We start from the raw sequence: 12,367 nt of genomic DNA, 5'->3' as shown, positions 1-12,367 counted from the left end.
ACGGGAGGATCTCATTACATTTCTCCACCAGACTATTTGAGTGTCATCTCCTGCTGAATGTATGAATCAAGATTAGGCTGCAAACCTTGGCACACTTACAAGGAAGTAAGTCCCACTGAACTCAAGTTAAAGGTAAAAGTAAAGGGACCCCTGACCATTAGGTCCAGTTGTGGCCGACTCTGGAGTTGCGGCGCTCATCTTGCTTTACTGGCTGAGGGAGCCCGCGTACAGCTTCCGGGTCATGTGGCCAGCATGACTAAGCCGCCTCTGGCGAACCAGAGCAGTGCACGGAAATGCTGTTTACCTTCCCGCCGGAGTGGTACCTATTTATCTACTTGCACTTTGATGTGCTTTCGAACTGCTAGGTTGGCAGGAGCAGGGACCAAGCAACGGGAGCTCACCCTATCATGGGGATTCGAACCGCCGACCTTCTGATCGGCAAGTCCTAGGCTCTGTGGTTTAACCCACAGCACCATACGCATCCCTTAACTCAAAAAACTCAAGTTACTTTAGAGCAAATATGCATAAGATCATGCTATATGTCTTGCTGAGGCACAGCAATGACATGGTCACTGCTCTGTTTGCCCAAACCCTTCCAACCTTTGCTTAGAGCAAATCCTCCTTACTTTAATTATTGTGTAAATAAGTTCTCAGCTGGCCCTTATTGAATTTATTTATTATTATTATTATTAGTAGTAGTAGTATATATATTTTTTTTTTACAAACTAATACTAAAACATTTGTGTTTGTCAATGGCTGTTAGGTCTGGAAGGTACAGGGAAAAATCCACAAAGGGTGTTCTGCATGCGGAGCTAAAAATTAGCTCCACGACTCTTAAAACAGGGGACAAATGAAAATTTGCCACTGACAAAATATCTTCAAATATTTATGCCAAACACTACAAAGAAAACAGCTATAAGAAACCAACAGATTTTGAAGAACTAATATTATTTTGTTATATGAAAGAGAGTTTTAATTTAATAAAAGCCAATTTTTTCCTAACATCATTATGCATAAGCAGAAAATGCTAACAACATGGCCATTTAAAAATAATAAACTGAGCATCCTGCTGCGGAAATGATGTGTGAATTTTAAATGATATTTTAAAAATAAAAAGTGCTTTGTTTTCTTAGCTTGGTACAGCTAATTAATTTACAACATGCAAAATGGGATCTTCTATATTTGACAAGCTAGTGTTCTTATACCGAATAGAGATTTTCCCTGCTTCTATCAACCATGGCATAAAGCAATTGGAGTCATGCTATGTCATGTTAAGGGAAAGAGAGACTATGGAAAATGTTTCCCCTTTTTGCCAGAGGGGAAAATTTGTCACACAGAATGCTTTAAGAAATGCTGAAAGAGCCAAGTAATACTGTTTGCTATATATCTGATATCTTGTTGAATACTCAGGTCGAGGACATCTTGAGCTAAATCCACAAGAGGCTGTCTGAGAAACACACACACACACACACACACACACACACAGACCGTATTATTTCCTTACTTTTTAAAGCTGACTCTATGACTTTTTACTACAGTATCTAAAACTTCCTCTATAAGTTTTTACTGACTGACTGACATTTATGCGAAGTATCAGCCTTTCTAATTCAGATAACAAGCTGTTCGTGAGTTTAGAAATGAAGCCATAAGTCTGTTTCAAGGTTGCTGACGAAGCTTTGTCCCCCCTTAGAGATAATGCCAAAAAAGTCAGGACTCAAGAACAACACAGGTCAGAGCATTCTTTAGAAGAAACAGCCACAAAAACTATTAATTTGTTGATCCCTCAAGCCAACTGCACATCTGTACCACTTGCCAGTGGTAAAGGCGATAAAGAAACATTGGGTTTCTTCCAGCCCTCTAGAAAATATTGTATGGATGTTGTCAAAAAAAGTCTTGTGTATTTTATATTGTAAATCAATGTCTCATTCTAAAAAAAAAAGTATGAATACAAATAATGGCCAAAGGTTGACAAACGTTCCTGAAGAGGTTTTTTTTTTTTTTTTGGGGGGGGGGATACATATATATCACATTTTACAGTTAGCTAATGAGCTGTTTTGTCATGTTCCCATTTCATCCCTGTCAGCAACTGCTGATATACCCAGATCAGACAACAGAGAGCAATTAACAGATATTATCATTACAGCAGTTCTCAGAAATTTTATTGTTTCAAATGTGTCAACAAGGTTAACAGCCTTGTCATGTTCTCATTGGTCCTGAGCCAGGAAATACAGGGACATTGATTTTGTTCTATTTACTGAACACCAGATTTATGAATTTGATGTCAGAGGGCTGTTTGAACAATAGACAAACAACCTGAGATAATCCATCTGTAAATACTTGTGAATATGAGGTGCAATAATGCTGTGGAACTTGACTTTTAAAAAGGGTGGGGGGAGGTGGCCTCTTATTGAACAGAACTGCCCCTGCACAGAAGCAAGTGTCAATATTAATGCAATTACCAATAATAAAATACTACCATTTCTATATTTGCACCTGATAGCTTTAGCAGTTTACAAAGCATGGCTTGTGGATCTAAATATACATGATAAACTGAAGGTACTGAACACCACTTCACAAATGTCATTATTATTGATGTGATAGTATCGGTAATAACTGTGACATTAAATATGCTACTGAAAAACTTCAGGTGTAACTAAATCTAACTGTTCCTATATTTGTTTTATCCTTCATCACCTCTTAAACACCCAAATACCTCTTTTCACAAGAACAGTAAAACATAATGAGTCTCTTGATTGAATACTACTACTTACGGTTACACAAAAAAATGTGCAGTCTTCACTATAAACAGCTTCAGGAAAACAAATAAAAATGAGCACTGCAGTGTGAGATCTTTCATTTAAAGTCAATTCTTGACATGTGGAATGTTTATGTGACCTGTGTGGTATCACCTACCTCCGGCTATTAAGCCTGATAAATGCAGCTTTTCTGAAATGGTTTTCCTTCGTTTTTAAGTATATATTCTATTAAAATAATAACCATTCCACCCACTGGGCAGTGGTATTTCAGGATGAATATTATAATCAAATCCATACCTGAAACCCTACCCAAGGCACAGTATAGGAATTCATTAATGCACTGCTTGTGGTAACTGATGGTGGAAAACATTTAAGAGAGGAAATAACATCTTGATGAAAAGCATAAAAATAGTACCATAACGAAACCTTTCATATTTTTAAAATAAGGAGGGAAGCCAGAAAGATTCAGTAAGCATCAGTTTGCAAATGTCATTTTTCCTCCCCGCTTCTCAATGACACAAAAATAGCAACAATGGATTTCCTTTTTTTAAAGAATACATCAAGTTTAACTCTATATTTCTTTTACAAAAAAATAGCTTGAAGCAGGAAAGAAGAATGAAAATTGCCATGCCATTTCCTGGTACAGTAATCGGATATATTTAGGTCTTCTAAGTCATCATTTATTATAAGCACCACACAATAAGTAAGTCAGTCAGCAAGCAAGCAAGCAAGTCTGAATTCACACCACTGTATCTGTTTGGGCTGTATTTAAATTTGTCTTTCTATATAAAATTAATTATGCTTCCCCTTTTGCATATTTTTTTCTTAATTTTCAGATTTCTTAGCCTGTGCTGTCTTCCAATTGAGTCATAAAAGGACAAATTCATGAAAGTCTCAAACTTTTTGGCTCCCCCCCCCCCCCCGAAGTTAATGGTGATAGAGGTATGGGATTCCATTGCCTTAGAATGATGCTTGAGGGATTTCGACTTTAAGGGGAAACTTTTTCTTTTAATCCTCATGAGTAAACTCTCCCCACAAAAAAACTTGGAAAGACCAAAGTGTGCATCTTCTTACTCTCCAAGATCTCCCATTCCCAGTGAAACATAGGAAATAACTGGTGGTGAGTAAAGCTGGCTGATGAATAAGAACTGGATGTCCCTGAATATTCTTAGAAGAAACATTCTCACGTCCTTTCAATACAGGGTTCACAGGAGTTGTAATTTTGTATGCCTCCCAATTCATTTAATTGTACCAGGATGCATAGGAAATTAGAATTTCCATGAAGCATGCTATGAAAAGACTGTTGAACATAACATCAAGATCTTAAGGGCAAGGCCTACAGGTTGTGAACTCACTCACCACACCCTCACCCAACCCCATGGGCAAAGGCAATAGCAATGGTGGGTGGAATAAACTCAAAAAGACAACATTCTGGCTCAGGCACTAAGTATATATCCATTATCAGCCTCCTGATGGAGGGCTGGAGCTTGAGCATGGCTGGAGTATGGACCATGTCAAGATGAAGGGCAACTGAGGTGGCCGAACCCTGGCCTCTGCTGGAAGCTCTATGGTCCATCTGCCCCACACGCCTTCTGGACAGAGACTTCAACTTAGACCCCTCTAACAGGGTACCCTGAGATTGCACCTGCTTGAGGTTGGGATAATGCACCATTTCACGTCAAGCCCAGTATTGGATTAAGGATTGCTCTCAATGCCTTACCTGCCACCTGAAACAGCTCCTTTTGCCCTCTTGCCACAAACCAGCCTACAGCTGCAGTCAATCCTCCATGCCCCTATAACACATTGAGTGACCATTACTCATTTCAGCAAGAGATAAATGTACACCATCAGGTATGTAAAATAACACACTTACCTATGTGCTCTATTGCTTGTCACAATGCTTTATTAACCTTCTAGAGGGCATGGTTGATGCAGGCAATGTATTAGGGAGTCCAGAAGGACCTGACAACTGTGTGTTGCTGTAGGGTCAACCAATAAAGTATCGCCTAGGTAGTGTGTGACCTGATGCAGCCCTGTCCTGTTCCTCAACTACAGGTTTCCACCTCTAGCAAGCTTCCCATGCTTACAAGGTCAACACCATTGACTTCTGTGAGGTTTACTCCCAAGGTGAGTTGGTAACATGTGTTTTGGGGGATAGGGAGATTGGCAGGGTAGGTTGCCAGACTCAAACCCATTATAAAGTGTGCTTTGAGGTGAACTTGGGCTTGGATTGTATGGGGTTGGCCAGCCCAAACTAGAAAAGTGTATTTCTCAATTTTCCCAACTGCAATATTTGCCAAGGTCAATGGTTCTAACTAATGTTATAGGATTTCAAAATTCCAAACAACATACATGTTTTTTAAACATCTCAATGAATTTGCTCATGAATATTTTGTGTGTGTTAAAAAACAAATAAACACTGCTCTAAAAGCTTTCATTACTAATAAACTGTCCTACTCGTGTTTTTTTTAAAAATAAGACTCAATCTGATCATCTGCCTTATTTAACCTTTTTAATTGGCTTGACTTGTTTTTATTCATTTAAACATTCTTGTTTAGAGCCAATCTAACAATAGCATGGCACTCATATTTGTCCTAATGGCAATTTCCTAATAATGAGCAATGAAAGATCTTTTTTTACAGTGAAGGATATTTGGTATGTATTCAGGCTATTCTGAGTGCCGTTGTTAAAAATAAAATAGAATCATACCCTACTTAGCCCTCAGGTTTGTTTTCTTTTAAGAGTCCATTGACCTTGCATGTTGTTTAAAAATCTCACAAATTAATTGGTTAGACATTTGAAAAGTATTAATCAGCATGGCTCATGATTCACAGCTTGATGCAGTATATATGCAACTCTTGTTTGAGGGTGCAAGCCAAATAGTGACCAGATGTTTAGAATTCACTGACTCTCTTTGCTGCCATCTAGTTTCTGCTCCTCCAATACCACATGCTCTTGTATGAAATACTGGCAGTTGTGAGGAAAGGAACTTGATTTTTATTGTGTTGAAAATGACACACATTTAGAAATGTATACACTGGAGATAATAAACATCCTTAAATACAAATGTTCCATATGAACTTTTTATTATTATTTTTTTAAAAAAACAGATTATTGTGAAATGGGATGGACCAGACATATGAACAGGCTTTAGTTAAATAGATTAATCTGTCAATCTGCAAACCCCCATCCACTGAAACTGTATTTGGACTTTCTTTCCCAACAACCACAACAATAATTTATTATTTATACCTCGCCCATCTGGCTGGGTCCCCCCAGCCACTCTGGGCTGCTTCCAACAAAACACTAAAATACAATAACCTATTAAACATTAAAAGCTTCCCTAAACAGGGCTGCCTTTAGATGTCTTCTAAACATTTGGTAGTTATTTTTCACTTTGACATCTGGTGGGAGGGCATTGTAGTCTTGTAATCAAACTTGCAAAAGGGTTGCTGGATGGCAAGAGGGCTGGAACTGGGCAAAAACCTCTGACACCATTTCTTACGGCCCTTGCAATTGGAGCTAGAAGGGTTATGTGGGGGGGGGAGGGGAGCAGAGGAAATCCCGGCACCTCAACATTTCAAACAAGAAGATGAAACTGAGATTTGTGTTCTATGGAAAGTGTGTTTGTGTGTGTTGCGCACTTTGCCTGCCACATGTACTTCGGACAGCAAGAGAAACTCCCATTGACAGTCCCAACTGCAGGCTCCTCTCAGTTACGGTAAATCCCTCCCAGACTCACAATTTCAACAACATAAGACATATATTTATTAATTGCAAATAAAATAAGAATTTAAGGGTAAAGGCGCTCAGTTTATAAACAAAACGAAAAGTGTTATATTCAGTGAGGGTTCACATGCTGAGCCCATAATTTGTGAATTTTATCAATATCCATCAAGAGCCAGTACCATGTCAAAAGGAACTGTGACAATTTGATGGAAGTGAAGCAATAAAATTTGAGGTACTTGTGGCAACATTCAAAATCAGTACCTGCACTGTTTAGGGAAGCTTTTAATGTTTGATGTATCACAGTGTTTTAATATTCTTTTGGAATATTAAAACACTGTGATATACCCCGCCAGATGGGCGGGGTATAAATAATATATTATTATTGATAATAATAATAATAATAATAATAATAATAATAATAATAATAATAAATTTGCTTCTGGCTTTAAAGTCAGAGAGTTGGCTTGCAGTGCCTAAAAGAGAAGAAAGGAAAATAAACAGCACCTGTATCTTTTAGCTTCTTCCTATCTCAAGATCCATATTATAGGAAGAAGGAAATTGATATCTGGTCCTTATGTAAAATGTCACCCAGAGGCTATGCTCTGCAACATGGCAGGCTTTTGTGATATGGACTCAGTTCGGCTGAAAATAAAAGCAGCATTCATGTATACACTTAAAAATATTTATTCATACATACTTCTCATGGAAGTTGCACTCCCAGACACAGGCAATTCCCTGGTGCTGCCTGCTTTGCTGAGCCTGCCACTGGGTCATTCATGCATATCTATGTCAGTCAAAGCAGGTCAAGGACCTAAGTGTGTACTGGGGATTTGCCTTTCCACACAGTATTGCTTGACAACTGATTTGCAAGGCATATTCCGCCTTGCCTGCTTCTTAAGAATAGATAGTAAGTTAGAAGATGGGCCCCATAATTATAATGCTATGCAACATATAAATACAAGGGAAGAGAGGGATTTTGTAGGAGCAAAATATTGGCAAATGTTCAGGGCAGTGACTGCCAGTTTGGACAGTGCCAGTCAGGAGTTGGGGCAAGCGAAGATGTCTGGGTGGAATCCCACAAATCACCTGTTTGTGGGATTCCACCCAGACATCTTTGCATGCCCCAACTCCTGACTGGCACTGTCAAAGCAGTTTGCATCTTTTAGGGAACTCAGATATGAATCCGATCCCATATGGGACACCATGCATGCTCCGTTAGGGTGTTCCTATTGTTTCCTTGTTTTTAAGTTGACATAGCAAGTATAGAATATAGCATACCACTGGTGGGTTAAAGCTAGGAACTGGGGACAGGTTAGATTCAGTTTGCATTTAAAGGTGACTCTTCCTAATCTGCAATTTCTGAAACAGCATGAGAAGCAAACCCCAGCCAAAATCACAGATTTCTGAATGTGTACAAAAATGCATATACAGTGTAAAGAGTGCATCAAAAGGCATATATTAGTGAAAATAACATAAAATGTTAAGGAGAGTTGCATGAAAGCATGTGTTTATTAGGAGAAATTGAAACTAAAATGCTGATGAAGTTTCACAATGGCTTTTTTTTTTTTTAAAAAAAATGCAAATTGATGCAGAAATGTGGAGTACTGAATTTAAGATTACAAAAATGGGATCGGAAACTGAAATTGACACCTGCTCCCACCCCTAGTTGAAACCATTGTGTCTCACTCACCCCTTTGTTTAAATCTAAAGTTTAAACCCTTTCCCTGCAGTTTGTTTGCTTTTTAAAAAAACCTACAAACCCTGGAAGGTAGACACACCAGTTCATAGTTTGTTTCATTTATAGCTTGAAAGCATAGAAGCAGTTAAAAATGATCACTTATATTTGGCTCTGAGTGATTTCCCTGATTTCGCCTGATTGTGTGATGAACTGCTGAATGTTTCAAATAAGCAGCATTGCTGCAACAAAAGTTTATATATCTTCATTTTCCCTTCCAGGCTTGCCATCTCAGAAAAAATGTCTTGACGAAAGCTAAATGCAGGAACAATAAAGACAGAAGGATTCTATTGTTTACATGCCTGATTATATTTTGCTTCTTTCAGGTTTAATTAACTATGATTTTCTTTCAAATTGAATTATAGGAAATCATTAGTATATAAGAGCATGGTGGAGACAGCTGATTTGGCACCATGCATTTTAAATATCCCTTACAGAGACTAAGCCATATTTTAGAGCTAAAATATTTTAAAGTGTTTATTTAACTTTCCCTGACCTTAGTTTTTCCCACAATTTATTTTTTTTAAGGCATATTGGTTAACAAAAAGTATTTCACTTTACCAATGTCAATTCACAGTGCAGACTAAAATTATGATAATGGTTTACACTAAGGGGGGTTTATCTGGAGATGCTATCAGACTGATGAAGGATGCTCTGAATAAAGCTGGGGGCATCAACATTAAATTACCTGAGCAGCCTTTGCTCACCATTATTTTCAATTCAAGCCAGAAGTACTGTCACTGAAATCTCATCCAATCATAACTCATCTCACTATCATTCATTGAACCTCTTCTTCATTTATGGAAACCTCAAGGGAGGAATCACTTTTCAGTTAAAGTCCAGGGGAAAGCAAATTTATTCACTTCATCTTCCATGCTGCAAACCATGCAAAGTTTTTCCTTTACTGAAATCTCATATAACTAGGCCTTCCACCCCCCCCCAACCACCATTACTGACTTAGACAATTCAGTAAAAAAAAATCAATCTGATTAAAATTGCATTTCTTTTGCACAGAAAATATGACCTCAAAGTGAAAAATAGTGCCTCGATTTCTGATAAGGAGAATCTTTTGTGTCTGGTATGGGAAAGCTGAGAGTAGAGAAAGTTTTGGGCAGAGTAGTGGGTGATGCTTTGTTGCTTGAACATACAGTGGTACCTCGGGTTACATACACTTCAGGTTACATACACTTCAGGTTACAGACCCTTCTAATCCAGAAATAGTACCTCGGGTTAAGAACTTTGCTTCAGGATGAGAACAGAAATCATGCTCCAGTGGCGCGGTGGCAGCAGGAGGCCCCATTAGCTAAAGTGGTGCTTCAGGTTAAGAACAGTTTCAGGTTAAGAACGAACCTCTGGAACGAACTAAGTACTTAACCTGAAGTACCACTGTATTACCTGCTGGTTCCCAGGTATACCCTCCAGGAATGGAAAGCGAGTTTGGTCTGAGTAAGAAGGCAAGTAAGTATTAATTCTGGAGTTGAGTTTTATGCCAACATGGAAGGGGCTTCCCTAGTTTGTAAAGTTTTTCTCCCTTCCTGCCTGTTTTTCAGACACAACTGTCAGGTTCAGGATAGATTACCTTTTTTAAAAAAATCCCCACAGGATGTATAGATTAACCTGTTCCAGCAGAAACCACCTCTGAATGCCAGTTGCTAGAAACCCCAAGTACACAGAGTGCTGTTGCAATCAGATCCTGCTTTTTTTTTTCATTTATTTCAATATTACTTTCATAGAAAATATAACCAGGTTGTGTCTAATGCATTGACAAATACTACAATAACAGCATCAGTAAAAACATCAAAAGCATAGTAATAAAGTTTCAGAGGCTGAACAGTTTAGTTGTTGTTGTTGTTGTTGTTGTTGTTGTTGTTGTTTTAAACAACCTGAAAGAAAGCAGAGATGACTTCCATTGGCAAGGAGTTCCAAGAAGCAATATTTCTTCCCTGGTGAAACCAGCCAAAGTGCATGAGCATGGGGGGAACACCCAAAGTGCCCTGTTAGAAGAGCTCATTGACCAAGGTGGAGTATCAGGTGGTGCTTCTGGCATCTGGCTGGCCACTGTGAAAACAGAATGCCGGACTAGATGGGTACAATAAGGATCTTTGCTTGTTATTTCCATGTGCAGAAATGGTAAAATGTGAAGTTGTTTGCACAGCACATTGCTTATGAACAACCAGTCACATATATATTTTGAATGTCTAGAATACACACACACACACATATATATATAATCCAGACATTCAAAATAAAGCTGGATTGACTCATTTAACTAATTGTTTCCTACTCCTGAAGCTGTAAGGCTGGAAAGTTATTTTGAGTCTTGAGTGCTAACCCTCCCCCGTGCTTCCCTTGTGGATTCTTGATCTAAAATAGCAAGTTTTATCACTTGCGTCTTTTCAGCATCTTCTAGAGATAAGAGACATTTGTCACATCTTGAAGAGGGTCTCACTGACAAAAGCTTCAATCATGCGGAAAGCTGTTTTCAAATTTCCATAAAACAAAGCAGACACCAAAGCAGACACCATTTACGTGATAAATTGTTCTTAAGACAAAATCTTAGCTGACTACTCAACTGCTTGATTTTGTTATCACAGATTTGTCCTTCAGTTTTTAGCAGCATGAGAATGAAGGGCTTACAACTAATTGTGCCAGGAAAACAGAGCTAATTTGTTCAGACTGCCAAAAAAAAAAAAAAATGTTTTGTAAGTCATTAGACTAGAGTGTAAATCATATCATATATAATAACATAGCATTATTAATGGCTGCATTGACCTACAAGAAGCCTTAGAAAGAAATTCTGTATTAAAGGGAGATTCTAGTTCAGAAGGATTTTAAAGGATAGAAATATATCAAATATGCAGCCTAATCGTGGACCCAGCTCTGTCTCCTATCACACTCTAAATACTGTAGTCAAACTTTAACTTGGTTGGTATAATAATTGCACCTAATATCACAATGCAACATACTATGCATTCTACATACTGTCTTCTATATTTTAGAGTAAACCAGCTTGGACTGCAAGGATTCTGCTGCCCTGGTGTGCGTGTGTGTGTGTGTTTGGTGTAATCCCTTCTTGTCAAAAGAATGGAGTGTCACCCACAATTCAGCCTATCAAAGATCAACTCATGCAAATCAGATTAAATGGTAGGCATCTATGCCAGCTTTGCAAAGATGGCCCATTCTGCTTCACTGCCTAAAGGGAAGTTTTCCACACCCACTACTCGTCTGTCGTGATTTTCATTCCTACAACTGCCTGAGGCAAAATGGGAAGGTGTTGCCGCCCCTGCCATCCACTTGCTTACTAGGTTCCCAAAGCTGTAGCTATGGCTTCCAGGCTGCAGTAAAATCTCCTGAGAGGTCCATGAGATCTAGGACCGCTTGTCATCACTTCTTTGGCAAAAGCAGCAGTGAGCGGTGCACCTCCTGCCGAAGGAGGAGGGAGAAGGAGTGGCAGCAGCAAGATCTCACAAAATCTCACCGAAAGCCATCACTTTAATTCACTTCTCTGATGGCAGCAGCAGGGGCAGGCAGGTACCTGTGAGGGTGCCAGCCCTTGGGATTCCACTGCCTGAGGTGAAAAAGTCTTGAGTTTGACAAGGGAAAGGTGGATATATGAGGAATCTTTCAGTTTGATGGATAGGTCTAGTTTTAATTGCTGTGAATCATTTCCCCAGGATACTCCACTTATAATGAATTGAGGGAGGGGTTGAAAATTGTTTTCTTTTCACATGGATCTATTAGACAATTTAACGAAAGGTGAAAAATATTTTCCTATACTACATGTGTTATAAGGGACGCGGGTGGCGCTGTGGTCTAAACCACTGAGCCTCTTGGGTTTGTGAGGTTTTGACCAGCTTCGGCCCATTTGAAGCTGAAGCTGATACAGGCTCGTCTTATCTGGAGCCCAAGCAGAGCGTCGTCACACACACAGCGGAAGGATAAGCAGTATGTGCCACATTCTTAACTTTATTTACACTTCTATGCTGAGAGAATACAAACATGCATCTTGCCTCTGCGAAAGCAGAGAAGCAACCCCTCTCGGAAACAAAGAACACCGAGAGAACAGAGAAAAACAGGAAACCATCGAACGTCACATCCAGTCTCCCATTCCCATGGGAACCCAACAGTAACTCTGACTGTGGAATGC

General features: G+C 39.0%; 1 long non-coding RNA gene across 1 annotated transcript in view; it reads right to left on the bottom strand.

Moving 5' to 3' along the window:
• Positions 1–4,549, bottom strand: part of LOC307223484 — a 39,429-nt gene extending 34,880 nt beyond the window's left edge. The window contains exon 1 of the long non-coding RNA XR_013842108.1: positions 4,477–4,549. This is a non-coding gene — a long non-coding RNA (uncharacterized lncRNA). The remainder of the gene's footprint in view (positions 1–4,476) is intronic.
• Between the last annotated feature and the right edge of the window lie 7,818 nt (positions 4,550–12,367).

Source organism: Podarcis cretensis (assembly GCF_951804945.1).
Source record: "Podarcis cretensis genome assembly, chromosome: 9".
NCBI lineage: Eukaryota > Metazoa > Chordata > Lepidosauria > Squamata > Lacertidae > Podarcis > Podarcis cretensis.
Note: the sequence above shows the minus strand (reverse complement) of the source record. Positions and strands in the feature narration are given on the sequence as shown.